This window comes from Parasteatoda tepidariorum, chromosome 1 (assembly GCF_982258835.1).
Source record: "Parasteatoda tepidariorum strain Cologne lab strain chromosome 1, Ptep-v5.0, whole genome shotgun sequence".
In the NCBI taxonomy this organism is placed as follows: Eukaryota; Metazoa; Arthropoda; class Arachnida; order Araneae; family Theridiidae; genus Parasteatoda; species Parasteatoda tepidariorum.
In genome coordinates, this window is record NC_141755.1 from 107,546,761 (window position 1) to 107,568,395 (window position 21,635).

Genomic DNA, 21,635 nt, shown 5'->3' on the forward strand with positions numbered 1-21,635 from the left:
TAAAAAACTTTAATTCAAGTAAAACTTACAACTCAATTTTTTATTCATTTCATTCTATTAGTAGTGCACTAGTAAGTGAGTCTTGGTCTGACGGAGACTTCCATCAAAATACTTGTGGCGCTTAACGTGTTGAAAAAGAATAAAGCTTTTATTTGCGTAAAAATAACTTAAATGTCTGATTTGTAGATGTAACAAAACTTTACTCATAATTTAAAGATAGAAATTTTTAAATCGATAGATGTATATACAGTACCTTCATGAGATGCTTAAAATTTGTCTGCATTTTTTATGAACTCTCTTTATAGGTGAATTAATTTTCAAAAAATTCATCTTTATCAAGTAATGTAAACTTATTTTGGTGAATTACTAAAATAAAGAATGTGTATTGAATTACTAAGATAAAGGATGTGTATTCTTGTGCTCAAAAATCGAATACTTATTGGAGCTTGGATATTCTCTAAAAGTAAACTGTTTCAAAAATGTTAATAAATGTTTATAAGTTCCTTAAGTTATAATACTCAAGCGCTGACAAAGTATGCTGAGAGTTCCAAAATTTTAAAGATAATAAAATACCTCAGGTATGAATGATTAAAATTTTTTCTATGAAGTAAGTCGATTATTCTAAATTAAGTCTTAATGTCTTCTATCTAGTCATAATAAGTAGAAATACTAAAAAGAAATTATTTGAAAACAAATAAATAAAAATAAAGAAAAAAATAAAATAGAAAAAAATAAAATGAAGGAAAAATGAACAAATGAAGAAATTTTAATATCTGGAGCTAGGGAAGGGCATTAATTTGTCTTCCTATACTTTGTATTGATCTTCAAGTATATATTCAAGTATTTTTTTTTAAGTAAATTAGATTATTTTACTTTTTTATCTCTTTAAACAATAAATTCTATCGAAAAATTATTGAACTTACATTTTACCACGATTCTTGAGCACAAATATCTGATGTATAACTGTGAACAGATGCAATTTGGAGGAAATATATATTTGAGTATTTATAATTTAAATCATTAAAAATATTGTTCCTGCTCTCTCATATTATGATTGGAATAAACTTGTGATTTTATTTGAAAGATTGAGAGCCCCCATCCTTTTACGAACATAACGTCAAATACTTCAAATAAGCACTTAATTTTTTCGTGACAAAAGCATATCTTGTTGAATGAAAAAAAAACCCTGCAGTTTATAATTTGATAACAAGTTAGTGCGCAATATAAGATATAGTGCACACAACGCTTGCTACAAGACTGACGGTGGATGTAGCACTGTCTTGAACTGGGGAAAGAAAACAAAAATGCTCCAAAACTGTATTTTCGCTAGCTTTAAATCTGGTGATTTAAAAAAAATTAGAACCCTAACTAGATTTTTGAGCTATTGATATGAATAAGTGAACGCAACACTTCCAATGAGTCTTGGATGAAGCATGCTGCAGGATGTGGTGAATGAAAAAAAAAAAGCCTCGACTCCACATTTTGGAACTATTGACACAGGTGTTAATGCACGCAACACTTCTTCTAAGACTGATTGTGGAAAAGGAATCGCTCTAAATCTGGTAAATGAAAAAAAAATCAGAACCCAAACTAGATTTTTGAGCTATTGATATGAATTAGTGCACGAATCATTTCCAATGAGTCTTGGATGAAGCAAGCTGCAGGATGTGGTGAATGAAAAAAAAAGCCTCGACACCACATTTTGGAACTATTAACACAGGAGTCAATGCACGCAACACTTTTCCTAAGACTGACTGTGGAAAAGGAATCGCTCTAAATCTGGTGAATGAAAAAAAAAATCAGAACCCAAACTAGATTTTTGAGCCATTGATATGAATTAGTGCACGCAACACTTCCAATGAGTCTTGGATGAAGCATGCTGCAGAATGTGGTGAAAGAAAAAAAAAAAGCCTCGACTCCACATTTTGGAACTATTGACACAGGTGTTAATGCACGCAACACTTCTCCTAAGACTGACTGTGGAAAAGGAATCGCTCTAAATCTGGTAAATGAAAAAAAAAAATCAGAACCCAAACTAGATTTTTGAGCTATTGATATGAATTAGTGCACGCAACACTTCCAATGAGTCTTGGATGAAGCATGCTGCAGAATGTGGTGAAAGAAAAAAAAAAAGCCTCGACTCCACATTTTGGAACTATTGACACAGGTGTTAATGCACGCAACACTTCTCCTAAGACTGACTGTGGAAAAGGAATCGCTCTAAATCTGGTGAATGAAAAAAAAAATCAGAACCCAAACTAGATTTTTGAGCTATTGATATGAATTAGTGCACGCAACACTTCCAATGAGTCTTGGATGAAGCATGCTGCAGAATGTGGTGAAAGAAAAAAAAAAGCCTCGACTCCACATTTTGGAACTATTGACACAGGTGTTAATGCACGCAACACTTCTCCTAAGGCAGACTGTGGAAAAGGAATCGCTCTAAATCTGGTAAATGAAAAAAAAAAATCAGAACCCAAACTAGATTTTTGAGCTATTGATATGAATTAGTGCACGCAACACTTCCAATGAGTCTTGGATGAAGCATGCTGCAGAATGTGGTGAAAGAAAAAAAAAAGCCTCGACTCCACATTTTGGAACTATTGACACAGGTGTTAATGCACGCAACACTTCTCCTAAGACTGACTGTGGAAAAGGAATCGCTCTAAATCTGGGGAATGAAAAAAAAAATCAGAACCCAAACTAGATTTTTGAGCTATTGATATGAATTAGTGCACGCAACACTTCCAATGAGTCTTGGATGAAGCATGCTGTAGAATGTGGTGAAAGAAAAAAAAAAAGCCTCGACTCCACATTTTGGAACTATTGACACAGGTGTTAATGCACGCAACACTTCTCCTAAGACTGACTGTGGAAAAGAAATCGCTCTAAATCTGGTGAATGAAAAAAAAAATCAGAACCCAAACTAGATTTTTGAGCTATTGATATGAATTAGGGCACGCAACACTTCCAATGAGTCTTGGATGAAGCATGCTGCAGAATGTGGTGAATGAAAAAACAAATCCTGGACCCCACATTTTGGAACTATTGACACAGGAGTTAATGCACGCAACACTTCTTCTAAGACTGACTGTGGTAAAGGAATTGCTCTAAATCTGGTGAATGAAAAAAAAATTCAGAACCCAAATTAGATTTTTGAGCTATTGATATGAATTAGTGCACGAATCACTTCCAATGAGTCTTGGATGAAGCAAGCTGCAGGATATGGTGAATGAAAAAAAAAAAGCCTCGACTCCACATTTTGGAACTATTGACACAGGTGTTAATGCACGCAACACTTCTCCTAAGACTGACTGTGGAAAAGGAATCGCTCTAAATCTGGTAAATGAAAAAAAAATCAGAACCCAAACTAGATTTTTGCGCCATTGATATGAATTAGTGCACGCAACACTTCCAATGAGTCTAGGATGAAGCATGCTGCAGAATGTGGTTAATGAAAAAAAAAACCTCGACACCACATTTTGGAACTATTGACACAGGAGTTAATGCACGCAACACTTCTCCTAAGACTGACTGTGGAAAAAGAATCGCTCTAAATCTGGTGAATGAAAAAAAAATATAAGAACCCAAACTAGATTTTTGAGCTATTGATATGAATTAGTGCACGCAACACTTCCAATGAGTCTTGTTTGAAGCATGCTGCAGAATGTGGTGAAAGAAAAAAAAAAGCCTCGACTCCACATTTTGGAACTATTGACACAGGTGTTAATGCACGCAACACTTCTCCTAAGACTTAAGACTGACTGTGGAAAAGGAATCGCTCTAAATCTGGTAAATGAAAAAAAAAATCAGAACCCAAACTAGATTTTTGAGCTATTGATATGAATTAGTGCACGCAACACTTCCAATGAGTCTTGGATGAAGCATGCTGTAGAATGTGGTGAAAGAAAAAAAAAAAAGCCTCGACTCCACATTTTGGAACTATTGACACAGGTGTTAATGCACGCAACACTTCTCCTAAGACTGACTGTGGAAAAGGAATCGCTCTAAATCTGGTAAAAGAAAACAAAAATCAGAACCCAAACTAGATTTTTGCGCCATTGATATGAATTAGTGCACGCAACACTTCCAATGAGTCTAGGATGAAGCATGCTGCAGAATGTGGTTAATGAAAAAAAAAACCTCGACACCACATTTTGGAACTATTGACACAGGAGTTAATGCACGCAACACTTCTCCTAAGACTGACTGTGGAAAAAGAATCGCTCTAAATCTGGTGAATGAAAAAAAAATATAAGAACCCAAACTAGATTTTTGAGCTATTGATATGAATTAGTGCACGCAACACTTCCAATGAGTCTTGTTTGAAGCATGCTGCAGAATGTGGTGAAAGAAAAAAAAAAGCCTCGACTCCACATTTTGGAACTATTGACACAGGTGTTAATGCACGCAACACTTCTCCTAAGACTGACTGTGGAAAAGGAATCGCTCTAAATCTGGTAAAAGAAAACAAAAATCAGAACCCAAACTAGATTTTTGAGCTATTGATATGAATTAGTGCACGCAACACTTCCAATGAGTCTTGAATGAAGCATGCTGCAGAATGTGGTGAAAGAAAAAAAAAAGCCTCGACTCCACATTTTGGAACTATTGACACAGGTGTTAATGCACGCAACACTTCTCCTAAGACTGACTGTGGAAAAGGAATCGCTCTAAATCTGGTGAATGAAAAAAAAAATCAGAACCCAAACTAGATTTTTGAGCTATTGATATGAATTAGTGCACGCAACACTTCCAATGAGTCTTGGATGAAGCATGCTGCAGAAAATGGTGAATGAAAAAAAAAAGCCTCGACACCACATTTTGGAACTATTGACACAGGAGTTTATGCACGCAACACTTCTCCTAAGACTAACTGTGGAAAAGGAATCGCTCTAAATCTGGTGAATGAAAAAAAAATCAGAACCCAAACTAGATTTTTGAGCTATTGATATGAATTAGTGCACGCAACACTTCCAATGAGTCTTGGATGAAGCATGCTGTAGAATGTGGTGAAAGAAAAAAAAAAGCCTCGACTCCACATTTTGGAACTATTGACACAGGTGTTAATGCACGCAACACTTCTCCTAAGACTGACTGTGGAAAAGGAATCGCTCTAAATCTGGTAAAAGAAACCAAAAATCAGAACCCAAACTAGATTTTTGAGCTATTGATATGAATTAGTGCACGCAACACTTCCAATGAGTCTTGGATGAAGCATGCTGCAGAATGTGGTGAAAGAAAAAAAAAAGCCTCGACTCCACATTTTGGAACTATTGACACAGGTGTTAATGCACGCAACACTTCTCCTAAGACTGACTGTGGAAAAGGAATCGCTCTAAATCTGGTGAATGAAAAAAAAATCAGAACCCAAACTAGATTTTTGAGCTATTGATATGAATTAGTGCACGCAACACTTCCAATGAGTCTTGGATGAAGCATGCTGCAGAATGTGGTGAAAGAAAAAAAAAAGCCTCGACTCCACAATTTGGAACTCTTGACACATGTGTTAATGCACGCAACACTTCTCCTAAGACTGACTGTGGAAAAGGAATCGCTCTAAATCTGGTAAAAGAAACCAAAAATCAGAACCCAAACTAGATTTTTGAGCTATTGATATGAATTAGTGCACGCAACACTTCCAATGAGTCTTGGATGAAGCATGCTGCAGAATGTGGTGAAAGAAAAAAAAAAAAAGCCTCGACTCCACATTTTGGAACTATTGACACAGGTGTTAATGCACGCAACACTTCTCCTAAGACTGACTGTGGAAAAGGAATCGCTCTAAATCTGGTGAATGAAAAAAAAATCAGAACCCAAACTGGATTTTTGAGCTATTGATATGAATTAGTGCACGCAACACTTCCAATGAGTCTTGGATGAAGCATGCTGCAGAATGTGGTGAAAGAAAAAAAAAAAGTCTCGACTCCACATTTTGGAACTATTGACACAGGTGTTAATGCACGCAACACTTCTCCTAAGACTGACTGTGGAAAAGGAATCGCTCTAAATCTGGTAAATAAAAAAAAAAAAAATCAGAACCCAAACTAGATTTTTGAGCTATTGATATGAATTAGTGCACGCAACACTTCCAATGAGTCTTGGATGAAGCATGCTGCAGAATGTGGTGAAAGAAAAAAAAAAGCCTCGACTCCACATTTTGGAACTATTGACAGAGGTGTTAATGCACGCAACACTTCTTCTAAGACTGACTGTGGAAAAGGAATTGCTCTAAATCTGGTGAATGAAAAAAAAAATCAGAACCCAAACTAGATTTTTGAGCTATTGATATGAATTAGTGCACGAATCACTTCCACTGAGTCTTGGAAGAAGCAAGCTGCAGGATGTGGTGAATGAAAAAAAAAAGCCTCGACTCCACATTTTGGAACTATTGACACAGGTGTTAATGCACGCAACACTTCTCCTAAGACTGACTGTGGAAAATGAATCGCTCTAAATCTGGTGAATGAAAAAAAAATCAGAACCCAAACTAGATTTTTGAGCTATTGATATGAATTAGTGCACGCAACACTTCCAATGAGTCTCTGATGAAGCAAGCTGCAGGATGTGGTGAATGAAAAAAAATGCCTCGACTCCACATTTTGGAACTATTGACACAGGTGTTAATGCACGCAACACTTCTCCTAAGACTGACAGTGGAAAAGGAATCGCTCTAAATCTGGTAAATGAAAAAAAATCAGAACCCAAACTAGATTTTTGAGCTATTGATATGAATTAGTGCACGCAACACTTCCAATGAGTCATGGATGAAGCATGCTGCAGAATGTGGTGAAAGAAAAAAAAAAAAAGCCTCGACTCCACATTTTGGAACTATTGACACAGGTGTTAATGCACGCAACACTTCTCCTAAGACTGACTGTGGAAAAGGAATCGCTCTAAATCTGGTGAATGAAAAAAAATCAGAACCCAAACTAGATTTTTGAGCTATTGATATGAATTAGTGCACGCAACACTTCCAATGAGTCTTGGATGAAGCATGCTGCAGAATGCGGTGAAAGAAAGAAAAAAAAAGCCTCGACTCCACATTTTGGAACTATTGACACAGGTGTTAATGCACGCAGCACTTCTCCTAAGACTGACTGTGGAAAAGGAATCGCTCTAAATCTGGTAAAGGAAAAAAAAATCAGAACCCAAACTAGATTTATGAGCTATTGATATGAATTAGTGCACGCAACACTTCCAATGAGTCTTGGATGAAGCATGCTGCAGAATGTGGTGAAAGAAAAAAAAAAGCCTCGACTCCACATTTTGGAACTATTGACACAGGTGTTAATGCACGCCACACTTCTCCTGAGACTGACTGTGGAAAAGGAATCGCTCTAAATCTGGTGAATGAAAAAAAAAATCAGAACCCAAACTAGATTTTTGAGCTATTGATATGAATTAGTGCACGCAACACTTCCAATGAGTCTTGGATGAAGCGTGCTGCAGAATGTGGTGAAAGAAAAAAAAAAGCCTCGACTCCACATTTTGGAACTATTGACACAGGAGTTAATGCACGCAACACTTCTTCTAAGACTGACTGTGGAAAAGGAATTGCTCTAAATCTGGTGAATGAAAAAAAAATCAGAACCCAAACTAGATTTTTGAGCTATTGATATGAATTAGTGCACGAATCACTTCCACTGAGTCTTGGATGAAGCAAGCTGCAGGATGTGGTGAATGAAAAAAAAAAAGCCTCGACTCCACATTTTGGAACTATTAACACAGGTGTTAATGCACGCAACACTTCTCCTAAGACTGACTGTGGAAAAGGAATCGCTCTAAATCTGGTGAATGAAAAAAAAAATCAGAACCCAAACTAGATTTTTGAGCTATTGATATGAATTAGTGCACGCAACACTTCCAATGAGTCTTGGATGAAGCATGCTGCAGAATTTGGAGAAAGAAAAAAAAAAGCCTCGACTCCACATTTTGGAACTATTGACACAGGAGTTAATGCACGCAACACTTCTTCTAAGACTGACTGTGGAAAAGGAATCGCTCTAAATCTGGTGAATGAAAAAAAAAATCAGAACCCAAACTAGATTTTTGAGCTATTGATATGAATTAGTGCACGCAACACTTCTTATGAGTCTTGGATGAAGCATGCTGCAGAATGTGGTGAAAGAAAAAAAAAAAAGCCTCGACTCCACATTTTGGAACTATTGACACAGGTGTTAATGCACGCAACACTTCTCCTAAGACTGACTGTGGAAAAGGAATCGCTCTAAATCTGGTAAATGAAAAAAAAAATCAGAACCCAAACTAGATTTTTGAGCTATTGATATGAATTAGTGCACGCAACACTTCCAATGAGTCTTGGATGAAGCATGCTGCAGAATGTGGTGAAAGAAAAAAAAAAAAGCCTCGACTCCACATTTTGGAACTATTGACACAGGTGTTAATGCACGCAACACTTCTCCTAAGACTGACTGTGGAAAAGGAATCGCTCTAAATCTGGTGAATGAAAAAAAAAATCAGAACCCAAACTAGATTTTTGAGCTATTGATATGAATTAGTGCACGCAACACTTCCAATGAGTCTTGGATGAAGCATGCTGCAGAATTTGGAGAAAGAAAAAAAAAAGCCTCGACTCCACATTTTGGAACTATTGACACAGGAGTTAATGCACGCAACACTTCTTCTAAGACTGACTGTGGAAAAGGAATTGCTCTAAATCTGGTGAATGAAAAAAAAAATCAGAACCCAAACTAGATTTTTGAGCTATTGATATGAATTAGTGCACGAATCACTTCCACTGAGTCTTGGATGAAGCAAGCTGCAGGATGTGGTAAATGAAAAAAAAAAGCCTCGACTCCACATTTTGGAACTATTGACACAGGTGTTAATGCACGCAACACTTCTCCTAAGACTGACTGTGGAAAAGGAATCGCTCTAAATCTGGTGAATGAAAAAAAAATCAGAACCCAAACTAGATTTTTGAGCTATTGATATGAATTAGTGCACGCAACACTTCCAATGAGTCTTGGATGAAGCATGCTGCAGAATGTGGTGAATGAAAAAAAAAAAACCTGGACCCAACATTTTGGAGCTATTGACACAGGAGTTAATGCACGCAACACTTCTCCTAAGACTGACTGTGGAAAAGGAATCGCTCTGAATCTGGTGAATGAAAAAAAAAATCAGATCCCAAACTAGATTTTTGAGCTCCTGATATGAATTAGTGCACGAAACACTTCCTATGAGTCTTGGATGAAGCATGCTCCAGTATGTGGTGAATGAAAAAAAAAAGCCTCGACACCACATTTTGTAACTATTAACACAGGAGTTAATGCACGCAACACTTCTCCTAAGACTGACTGTGGAAAAGGAATCGCTCTAAATCTGGTGAATGAAAAAAAAATCAGAACCCAAACTAGATTTTTGAGCTATTGATATGAATTAGTGCACGCAACACTTCCAATGAGTCTTGGATGAAGCATGCTGCAGAATGTGGTGAAAGAAAAAAAAAAGCCTCGACTCCACATTTTGGAACTATTGACACAGGTGTTAATGCACGCAACACTTCTCCTAAGACAGACTGTGGAAAAGGAATCACTCTAAATCTGGTAAATGAAAAAAAAAATCCGAACCCAAACTAGATTTTTGAGCTATTGATATGAATTAGTGCACGCAACACTTCCAATGAGTCTTGGATGAAGCATGCTGCAGAATGTGGTGAAAAAAAAAAAAAGCCTCGACTCCACATTTTGGAACTATTGACACAGGTGTTAATGCACGCAACACTTCTCCTAAGACTGACTGTGGAAAAGGAATCGCTCTAAATCTGGTGAATGAAAAAAAAATCAGAACCCAAACTTGATTTTTGAGCTATTGATATGAATTAGTGCACGCAACACTTCCAATGAGTCTTGGAAGAAGCATGCTGCAGAATGCGGTGAAAGAAAAAAAAAAAAAAAGCCTCGACTCCACATTTTGGAACTATTGACACAGGTGTTAATGCACGCAACACTTCTCCTAAGACTGACTGTGGAAAAGGAATCGCTCTAAATCTGGTAAATGAAAAAAAAATCAGAACCCAAACTAGATTTTTGAGCTATTGATATGAATTAGTGCACGCAACACTTCCAATGAGTCTTGGATGAAGCATGCTGCAGAATGTGGTGAAAGAAGAAAAAAAAAAGCCTCGACTCCACATTTTGGAACTATTGACACAGGTGTTAATGCACGCAACACTTCTCCTAAGACTGACTGTGGAAAAGGAATCGCTCTAAATCTGGTGAATGAAAAAAAAAATCAGAACCCAAACTAGATTTTTGAGCTATTGATATGAATTAGTGCACGCAACACTTCCAATGAGTCTTGGATGAAGCATGCTGCAGAATGTGGTGAAAGAAAAAAAAAAGCCTCGACTCCACATTTTGGAACTATTGACACAGGAGTTAATGCACGCAACACTTCTTCTAAGACTGACTGTGGAAAAGGAATTGCTCTAAATCTGGTGAATGAAAAAAAAATCTGAACCCAAACTAGATTTTTGAGCTATTGATATGAATTAGTGCACGAATCACTTCCACTGAGTCTTGGATGAAGCAAGCTGCAGGATGTGGTGAAGGAAGAAAAAAAAAGCCTCGACTCCACATTTTGGAACTATTGACACAGGTGTTAATGCACGCAACACTTCTCCTAAGACTGACTGTGGAAAAGGAATCGCTCTAAATCTGGTGAATGAAAAAAAAATCAGAACCCAAACTAGATTTTTGAGCTATTGATATGAATTAGTGCACGCAACACTTCCAATGAGTCTTGGATGAAGCAAGCTGCAGGATGGGGTGAATGAAAAAAAAAATGCCTCGACTCCACATTTTGGAACTATTGACACAGGTGTTAATGCACGCAACACTTCTCCTAAGACTGACTTATGAAAAGGAATCGCTCTAAATCTGGTGAATGAAAAAAAAATCAGAACCCAAACTAGATTTTTGAGCTATTGATATGAATTAGTGCACGCAACACTTCCAATGAGTCTTGGATGAAGCATGCTGCAGAATGTGGTGAAAGAAAAAAAAAAGCCTCGACTCCACATTTTGGAACTATTGACACAGGTGTTAATGCACGCAACACTTCTCCTAAGACTGACTGTGGAAAAGGAATCGCTCTAAATCTGGTGAATGAAAAAAAAATCAGAACCCAAACTAGATTTTTGAGCTATTGATATGAATTAGTGCACGCAACACTTCCAATGAGTCTTGGATGAAGCATGCTGCAGAATGTGGTGAATGAAAAAAAAAACTGGACCCCACATTTTGGAGCTATTGACACAGGAGTTAATGCACGCAACACTTCTCCTAAGACTGACTGTGGAAAAGGAATCGCTCTGAATCTGGTGAATGAAAAAAAAAATCAGATCCCAAACTAGATTTTTGAGCTTCTGATATGAATTAGTGCACGAAACACTTCCTATGAGTCTTGGATGAAGCATGCTCCAGTATGTGGTGAATGAAAAAAAAAAGCCTCGACACCACATTTTGTAACTATTAACACAGGAGTTAATGCACGCAACACTTCTCCCAAGACTGACTGTGGAAAAGGAATCGCTCTAAATCTGGTGAATGAAAAAAAAAATCAGAACCCAAACTAGATTTTTGAGCTATTGATATGAATTAGTGCACGCAACACTTCCAATGAGTCTTGGATGAAGCATGCTGCAGAATGTGGTGAAAGAAAAAAAAAAAAGCCTCGACTCCACATTTTGGAACTATTGACACAGGTGTTAATGCACGCAACACTTCTCCTAAGACAGACTGTGGAAAAGGAATCACTCTAAATCTGGTAAATGAAAAAAAAATCCGAACCCAAACTAGATTTTTGAGCTATTGATATGAATTAGTGCACGCAACACTTCCAATGAGTCTTGGATGAAGCATGCTGCAGAATGTGGTGAAAGAAAAAAAAAAAAAAGCCTCGACTCCACATTTTGGAACTATTAACACAGGTGTTAATGCACGCAACACTTCTCCTAAGACTGACTGTGGAAAAGGAATCGCTCTAAATCTGGTGAATGAAAAAAAAAATCAGAACCCAAACTAGATTTTTGAGCTATTGATATGAATTAGTGCACGCAACACTTCCAATGAGTCTTGGATGAAGCATGCTGCAGAATTTGGAGAAAGAAAAAAAAAAGCCTCGACACCACATTTTGTAACTATTAACACAGGAGTTAATGCACGCAACACTTCTCCTAAGACTGACTGTGGAAAAGGAATCGCTCTAAATCTGGTGAATGAAAAAAAAATCAGAACCCAAACTAGATTTTTGAGCTATTGATATGAATTAGTGCACGCAACACTTCCAATGAGTCTTGGATGAAGCATGCTGCAGAATGTGGTGAAAGAAAAAAAAAAGCCTCGACTCCACATTTTGGAACTATTGACACAGGTGTTAATGCACGCAACACTTCTCCTAAGACAGACTGTGGAAAAGGAATCACTCTAAATCTGGTAAATGAAAAAAAAAATCCGAACCCAAACTAGATTTTTGAGCTATTGATATGAATTAGTGCACGCAACACTTCCAATGAGTCTTGGATGAAGCATGCTGCAGAATGTGGTGAAAAAAAAAAAAAGCCTCGACTCCACATTTTGGAACTATTGACACAGGTGTTAATGCACGCAACACTTCTCCTAAGACTGACTGTGGAAAAGGAATCGCTCTAAATCTGGTGAATGAAAAAAAAATCAGAACCCAAACTTGATTTTTGAGCTATTGATATGAATTAGTGCACGCAACACTTCCAATGAGTCTTGGAAGAAGCATGCTGCAGAATGCGGTGAAAGAAAAAAAAAAAAAAAGCCTCGACTCCACATTTTGGAACTATTGACACAGGTGTTAATGCACGCAACACTTCTCCTAAGACTGACTGTGGAAAAGGAATCGCTCTAAATCTGGTAAATGAAAAAAAAATCAGAACCCAAACTAGATTTTTGAGCTATTGATATGAATTAGTGCACGCAACACTTCCAATGAGTCTTGGATGAAGCATGCTGCAGAATGTGGTGAAAGAAGAAAAAAAAAAGCCTCGACTCCACATTTTGGAACTATTGACACAGGTGTTAATGCACGCAACACTTCTCCTAAGACTGACTGTGGAAAAGGAATCGCTCTAAATCTGGTGAATGAAAAAAAAAATCAGAACCCAAACTAGATTTTTGAGCTATTGATATGAATTAGTGCACGCAACACTTCCAATGAGTCTTGGATGAAGCATGCTGCAGAATGTGGTGAAAGAAAAAAAAAAGCCTCGACTCCACATTTTGGAACTATTGACACAGGAGTTAATGCACGCAACACTTCTTCTAAGACTGACTGTGGAAAAGGAATTGCTCTAAATCTGGTGAATGAAAAAAAAATCTGAACCCAAACTAGATTTTTGAGCTATTGATATGAATTAGTGCACGAATCACTTCCACTGAGTCTTGGATGAAGCAAGCTGCAGGATGTGGTGAAGGAAGAAAAAAAAAGCCTCGACTCCACATTTTGGAACTATTGACACAGGTGTTAATGCACGCAACACTTCTCCTAAGACTGACTGTGGAAAAGGAATCGCTCTAAATCTGGTGAATGAAAAAAAAATCAGAACCCAAACTAGATTTTTGAGCTATTGATATGAATTAGTGCACGCAACACTTCCAATGAGTCTTGGATGAAGCAAGCTGCAGGATGGGGTGAATGAAAAAAAAAATGCCTCGACTCCACATTTTGGAACTATTGACACAGGTGTTAATGCACGCAACACTTCTCCTAAGACTGACTTATGAAAAGGAATCGCTCTAAATCTGGTGAATGAAAAAAAAATCAGAACCCAAACTAGATTTTTGAGCTATTGATATGAATTAGTGCACGCAACACTTCCAATGAGTCTTGGATGAAGCATGCTGCAGAATGTGGTGAAAGAAAAAAAAAAGCCTCGACTCCACATTTTGGAACTATTGACACAGGTGTTAATGCACGCAACACTTCTCCTAAGACTGACTGTGGAAAAGGAATCGCTCTAAATCTGGTGAATGAAAAAAAAATCAGAACCCAAACTAGATTTTTGAGCTATTGATATGAATTAGTGCACGCAACACTTCCAATGAGTCTTGGATGAAGCATGCTGCAGAATGTGGTGAATGAAAAAAAAAACTGGACCCCACATTTTGGAGCTATTGACACAGGAGTTAATGCACGCAACACTTCTCCTAAGACTGACTGTGGAAAAGGAATCGCTCTGAATCTGGTGAATGAAAAAAAAAATCAGATCCCAAACTAGATTTTTGAGCTTCTGATATGAATTAGTGCACGAAACACTTCCTATGAGTCTTGGATGAAGCATGCTCCAGTATGTGGTGAATGAAAAAAAAAAGCCTCGACACCACATTTTGTAACTATTAACACAGGAGTTAATGCACGCAACACTTCTCCCAAGACTGACTGTGGAAAAGGAATCGCTCTAAATCTGGTGAATGAAAAAAAAAATCAGAACCCAAACTAGATTTTTGAGCTATTGATATGAATTAGTGCACGCAACACTTCCAATGAGTCTTGGATGAAGCATGCTGCAGAATGTGGTGAAAGAAAAAAAAAAAAGCCTCGACTCCACATTTTGGAACTATTGACACAGGTGTTAATGCACGCAACACTTCTCCTAAGACAGACTGTGGAAAAGGAATCACTCTAAATCTGGTAAATGAAAAAAAAATCCGAACCCAAACTAGATTTTTGAGCTATTGATATGAATTAGTGCACGCAACACTTCCAATGAGTCTTGGATGAAGCATGCTGCAGAATGTGGTGAAAGAAAAAAAAAAAAAAGCCTCGACTCCACATTTTGGAACTATTGACACAGGTGTTAATGCACGCAACACTTCTCCTAAGACTGACTGTGGAAATGGAATCGCTCTAAATCTGGTGAATGAAAAAAAAATCAGAACCCAAACTAGATTTTTGAGCTATTGATATGAATTAGTGCACGCAACACTTCCAATGAGTCTTGGATGAAGCATGCTGCAGAATGCGGTGAAAGAAAAAAAAAGCCTCGACTCCACATTTTGGAACTATTGACACAGGTGTTAATGCACGCAACACTTCTCCTAAGACTGACTGTGGAAAAGGAATCGCTCTAAATCTGGTGAATGAAAAAAAAAATCAGAACCCAAACTAGATTTTTGAGCTATTGATATGAATTAGTGCACGCAACACTTCCAATGAGTCTTGGATGAAGCATGCTGCAGAATATGGTGAATGAAAAAAAAAAAACTGGACCCCACATTTTGGAGCTATTGACACAGGAGTTAATGCACGCAACACTTCTCCTAAGACTGACTGTGGAAAAGGAATCGCTCTGAATCTGGTGAATGAAAAAAAAAATCAGATCCCAAACTAGATTTTTGAGCTTCTGATATGAATTAGTGCACGAAACACTTCCTATGAGTCTTGGATGAAGCATGCTCCAGTATGTGGTGAATGAAAAAAAAAAGCCTCGACACCACATTTTGTAACTATTAACACAGGAGTTAATGCACGCAACACTTCTCCCAAGACTGACTGTGGAAAAGGAATCGCTCTAAATCTGGTGAATGAAAAAAAAAATCAGAACCCAAACTAGATTTTTGAGCTATTGATATGAATTAGTGCACGCAACACTTCCAATGAGTCTTGGATGAAGCATGCTGCAGAATGTGGTGAAAGAAAAAAAAAAGCCTCGACTCCACATTTTGGAACTATTGACACAGGTGTTAATGCACGCAACACTTCTCCTAAGACAGACTGTGGAAAAGGAATCACTCTAAATCTGGTAAATGAAAAAAAAATCCGAACCCAAACTAGATTTTTGAGCTATTGATATGAATTAGTGCACGCAACACTTCCAATGAGTCTTGGATGAAGCATGCTGCAGAATGTGGTGAAAGAAAAAAAAAAAAAGCCTCGACTCCACATTTTGGAACTATTGACACAGGTGTTAATGCACGCAACACTTCTCCTAAGACTGACTGTGGAAATGGAATCGCTCTAAATCTGGTGAATGAAAAAAAAATCAGAACCCAAACTAGATTTTTGAGCTATTGATATGAATTAGTGCACGCAACACTTCCAATGAGTCTTGGATGAAGCATGCTGCAGAATGCGGTGAAAGAAAAAAAAAGCCTCGACTCCACATTTTGGAACTATTGACACAGGTGTTAATGCACGCAACACTTCTCCTAAGACTGACTGTGGAAAAGGAATCGCTCTAAATCTGGTAAATGAAAAAAAAATCAGAACCCAAACTAGATTTTTGAGCTATTGATATGAATTAGTGCACGCAACACTTCCAATGAGTCTTGGATGAAGCATGCTGCAGAATTTGGAGAAAGAAAAAAAAAAGCCTCGACTCCACATTTTGGAACTATTGACACAGGAGTTAATGCACGCAACACTTCTTCTAAGACTGACTGTGGAAAAGGAATTGCTCTAAATCTGGTGAATGAAAAAAAAAATCAGAACCCAAACTAGATTTTTGAGCTATTGATATGAATTAGTGCACGAATCACTTCCACTGAGTCTTGGATGAAGCAAGCTGCAGGATGTGGTAAATGAAAAAAAAAGCCTCGACTCCACATTTTGGAACTATTGACACAGGTGTTAATGCACGCAACACTTCTCCTAAGACTGACTGTGGAAAAGGAATCGCTCTAAATCTGGTGAATGAAAAAAAAATCAGAACCCAAACTAGATTTTTGAGCTATTGATATGAATTAGTGCACGCAACACTTCCAATGAGTCTTGGATGAAGCATGCTGCAGAATGTGGTGAATGAAAAAAAAAACCTGGACCCAACATTTTGGAGCTATTGACACAGGAGTTAATGCACGCAACACTTCTCCTAAGACTGACTGTGGAAAAGGAATCGCTCTGAATCTGGTGAATGAAAAAAAAAATCAGATCCCAAACTAGATTTTTGAGCTCCTGATATGAATTAGTGCACGAAACACTTCCTATGAGTCTTGGATGAAGCATGCTCCAGTATGTGGTGAATGAAAAAAAAAAGCCTCGACACCACATTTTGTAACTATTAACACAGGAGTTAATGCACGCAACACTTCTCCTAAGACTGACTGTGGAAAAGGAATCGCTCTAAATCTGGTGAATGAAAAAAAAATCAGAACCCAAACTAGATTTTTGAGCTATTGATATGAATTAGTGCACGCAACACTTCCAATGAGTCTTGGATGAAGCATGCTGCAGAATGTGGTGAAAGAAAAAAAAAAGCCTCGACTCCACATTTTGGAACTATTGACACAGGTGTTAATGCACGCAACACTTCTCCTAAGACAGACTGTGGAAAAGGAATCACTCTAAATCTGGTAAATGAAAAAAAAATCCGAACCCAAACTAGATTTTTGAGCTATTGATATGAATTAGTGCACGCAACACTTCCAATGAGTCTTGGATGAAGCATGCTGCAGAATGTGGTGAAAAAAAAAAAAGCCTCGACTCCACATTTTGGAACTATTGACACAGGTGTTAATGCACGCAACACTTCTCCTAAGACTGACTGTGGAAAAGGAATCGCTCTAAATCTGGTGAATGAAAAAAAAATCAGAACCCAAACTTGATTTTTGAGCTATTGATATGAATTAGTGCACGCAACACTTCCAATGAGTCTTGGAAGAAGCATGCTGCAGAATGCGGTGAAAGAAAAAAAAAAAAAAGCCTCGACTCCACATTTTGGAACTATTGACACAGGTGTTAATGCACGCAACACTTCTCCTAAGACTGACTGTGGAAAAGGAATCGCTCTAAATCTGGTAAATGAAAAAAAAATCAGAACCCAAACTAGATTTTTGAGCTATTGATATGAATTAGTGCACGCAACACTTCCAATGAGTCTTGGATGAAGCATGCTGCAGAATGTGGTGAAAGAAGAAAAAAAAAAGCCTCGACTCCACATTTTGGAACTATTGACACAGGTGTTAATGCACGCAACACTTCTCCTAAGACTGACTGTGGAAAAGGAATCGCTCTAAATCTGGTGAATGAAAAAAAAAATCAGAACCCAAACTAGATTTTTGAGCTATTGATATGAATTAGTGCACGCAACACTTCCAATGAGTCTTGGATGAAGCATGCTGCAGAATGTGGTGAAAGAAAAAAAAAAAGCCTCGACTCCACATTTTGGAACTATTGACACAGGAGTTAATGCACGCAACACTTCTTCTAAGACTGACTGTGGAAAAGGAATTGCTCTAAATCTGGTGAATGAAAAAAAAAATCTGAACCCAAACTAGATTTTTGAGCTATTGATATGAATTAGTGCACGAATCACTTCCACTGAGTCTTGGATGAAGCAAGCTGCAGGATGTGGTGAAGGAAGAAAAAAAAAGCCTCGACTCCACATTTTGGAACTATTGACACAGGTGTTAATGCACGCAACACTTCTCCTAAGACTGACTGTGGAAAAGGAATCGCTCTAAATCTGGTGAATGAAAAAAAAATCAGAACCCAAACTAGATTTTTGAGCTATTGATATGAATTAGTGCACGCAACACTTCCAATGAGTCTTGGATGAAGCAAGCTGCAGGATGGGGTGAATGAAAAAAAAAATGCCTCGACTCCACATTTTGGAACTATTGACACAGGTGTTAATGCACGCAACACTTCTCCTAAGACTGACTTATGAAAAGGAATCGCTCTAAATCTGGTGAATGAAAAAAAAATCAGAACCCAAACTAGATTTTTGAGCTATTGATATGAATTAGTGCACGCAACACTTCCAATGAGTCTTGGATGAAGCATGCTGCAGAATGTGGTGAAAGAAAAAAAAAAGCCTCGACTCCACATTTTGGAACTATTGACACAGGTGTTAATGCACGCAACACTTCTCCTAAGACTGACTGTGGAAAAGGAATCGCTCTAAATCTGGTGAATGAAAAAAAAATCAGAACCCAAACTAGATTTTTGAGCTATTGATATGAATTAGTGCACGCAACACTTCCAATGAGTCTTGGATGAAGCATGCTGCAGAATGTGGTGAATGAAAAAAAAAAACTGGACCCCACATTTTGGAGCTATTGACACAGGAGTTAATGCACGCAACACTTCTCCTAAGACTGACTGTGGAAAAGGAATCGCTCTGAATCTGGTGAATGAAAAAAAAAATCAGATCCCAAACTAGATTTTTGAGCTTCTGATATGAATTAGTGCACGAAACACTTCCTATGAGTCTTGGATGAAGCATGCTCCAGTATGTGGTGAATGAAAAAAAAAAGCCTCGACACCACATTTTGTAACTATTAACACAGGAGTTAATGCACGCAACACTTCTCCCAAGACTGACTGTGGAAAAGGAATCGCTCTAAATCTGGTGAATGAAAAAAAAAATCAGAACCCAAACTAGATTTTTGAGCTATTGATATGAATTAGTGCACGCAACACTTCCAATGAGTCTTGGATGAAGCATGCTGCAGAATGTGGTGAAAGAAAAAAAAAAAAGCCTCGACTCCACATTTTGGAACTATTGACACAGGTGTTAATGCACGCAACACTTCTCCTAAGACAGACTGTGGAAAAGGAATCACTCTAAATCTGGTAAATGAAAAAAAAATCCGAACCCAAACTAGATTTTTGAGCTATTGATATGAATTAGTGCACGCAACACTTCCAATGAGTCTTGGATGAAGCATGCTGCAGAATGTGGTGAAAGAAAAAAAAAAAAAAGCCTCGACTCCACATTTTGGAACTATTGACACAGGTGTTAATGCACGCAACACTTCTCCTAAGACTGACTGTGGAAATGGAATCGCTCTAAATCTGGTGAATGAAAAAAAAATCAGAACCCAAACTAGATTTTTGAGCTATTGATATGAATTAGTGCACGCAACACTTCCAATGAGTCTTGGATGAAGCATGCTGCAGAATGCGGTGAAAGAAAAAAAAAGCCTCGACTCCACATTTTGGAACTATTGACACAGGTGTTAATGCACGCAACACTTCTCCTAAGACTGACTGTGGAAAAGGAATCGCTCTAAATCTGGTGAATGAAAAAAAAAAATCAGAACCCAAACTAGATTTTTGAGCTATTGATATGAATTAGTGCACGCAACACTTCCAATGAGTCTTGGATGAAGCATGCTGCAGAATATGGTGAATGAAAAAAAAAAAACTGGACCCCACATTTTGGAGCTATTGACACAGGAGTTAATGCACGCAACACTTCTCCTAAGACTGACTGTGGAAAAGGAATCGCTCTGAATCTGGTGAATGAAAAAAAAAATCAGATCCCAAACTAGATTTTTGAGCTTCTGATATGAATTAGTGCACGAAACACTTCCTATGAGTCTTGGATGAAGCATGCTCCAGTATGTGGTGAATGAAAAAAAAAAGCCTCGACACCACATTTTGTAACTATTAACACAGGAGTTAATGCACGCAACACTTCTCCCAAGACTGACTGTGGAAAAGGAATCGCTCTAAATCTGGTGAATGAAAAAAAAAATCAGAACCCAAACTAGATTTTTGAGCTATTGATATGAATTAGTGCACGCAACACTTCCAATGAGTCTTGGATGAAGCATGCTGCAGAATGTGGTGAAAGAAAAAAAAAAAGCCTCGACTCCACATTTTGGAACTATTGACACAGGTGTTAATGCACGCAACACTTCTCCTAAGACAGACTGTGGAAAAGGAATCACTCTAAATCTGGTAAATGAAAAAAAAATCCGAACCCAAACTAGATTTTTGAGCTATTGATATGAATTAGTGCACGCAACACTTCCAATGAGTCTTGGATGAAGCATGCTGCAGAATGTGGTGAAAGAAAAAAAAAAAAAAAAGCCTCGACTCCACATTTTGGAACTATTGACACAGGTGTTAATGCACGCAACACTTCTCCTAAGACTGACTGTGGAAATGGAATCGCTCTAAATCTGGTGAATGAAAAAAAAATCAGAACCCAAACTAGATTTTTGAGCTATTGATATGAATTAGTGCACGCAACACTTCCAATGAGTCTTGGATGAAGCATGCTGCAGAATGCGGTGAAAGAAAAAAAAAGCCTCGACTCCACATTTTGGAACTATTGACACAGGTGTTAATGCACGCAACACTTCTCCTAAGACTGACTGTGGAGAAGGAATCGCTCTAAATCTGGTAAATGAAAAAAAAATCAGAACCCAAACTAGATTTTTGAGCTATTGATATGAATTAGTGCACGCAACACTTCCAATGAGTCTTGGATGAAGCATGCTGCAGAATGTGGTGAAAGAAAAAAAAAAAGCCTCGACTCCACATTTTGGAACTATTGACACAGGTGTTAATGCACGCAACACTTCTCCTAAGACTGACTGTGGAAAAGGAATCGCTCTAAATCTGGTGAATGAAAAAAAAAATCAGAACCCAAACTAGATTTTTGAGCTATTGATATGAATTAGTGCACGAATCACTTCCACTGAGTCTTGGATGAAGCAAGCTGCAGGATGTGGTGAAGGAAAAAAAAAGCCTCGACTCCACATTTTGGAACTATTGACACAGGTGTTAATGCACGCAACACTTTTCCTAAGACTGACTGTGGAAAAGGAATCGCTCTAAATCTGGTGAATGAAAAAAAAATCAGAACCCAAACTAGATTTTTGAGCTATTGATATGAATTAGTG